Source organism: Octopus bimaculoides, chromosome 8 (genome assembly GCF_001194135.2).
Source record: "Octopus bimaculoides isolate UCB-OBI-ISO-001 chromosome 8, ASM119413v2, whole genome shotgun sequence".
NCBI lineage: Eukaryota > Metazoa > Mollusca > Cephalopoda > Octopoda > Octopodidae > Octopus > Octopus bimaculoides.
The window spans coordinates 27,042,379-27,042,736 of NC_068988.1; positions in this window are offsets into that span (position 1 = coordinate 27,042,379).

Below are 358 nucleotides of genomic sequence, written 5' to 3' on the forward strand. Positions count from 1 at the left end.
TGGTGGTGGTGGTGGTGGTGGTGGTGGTGGTGGTGGTGGTGGTGAATGTGATGCTGATGATGATGATGATGATGATAGTTATAAGTAGGGGGGAAGAAAGCGATGGTGGTAGTCGTAAGAGAACAAACTTACATCGTTTTAACATTTATAATGATAATTGTTTTTGTTTTTTTTTTGTTTTTTGTCTTGTTTGTTCGGTTATTTTTGTTGCCGTCATTATTTATTGCTAATGATGTTTAAATATATGTTGCATATTTAGACTAAATAATACGGGGTCGGCTCTGGCTGTACAATAGAGAGGCTGTTGTAACGACCCTTCTCTTGAAATTCTAAAATATGAGTAAGATTAAATGGATTG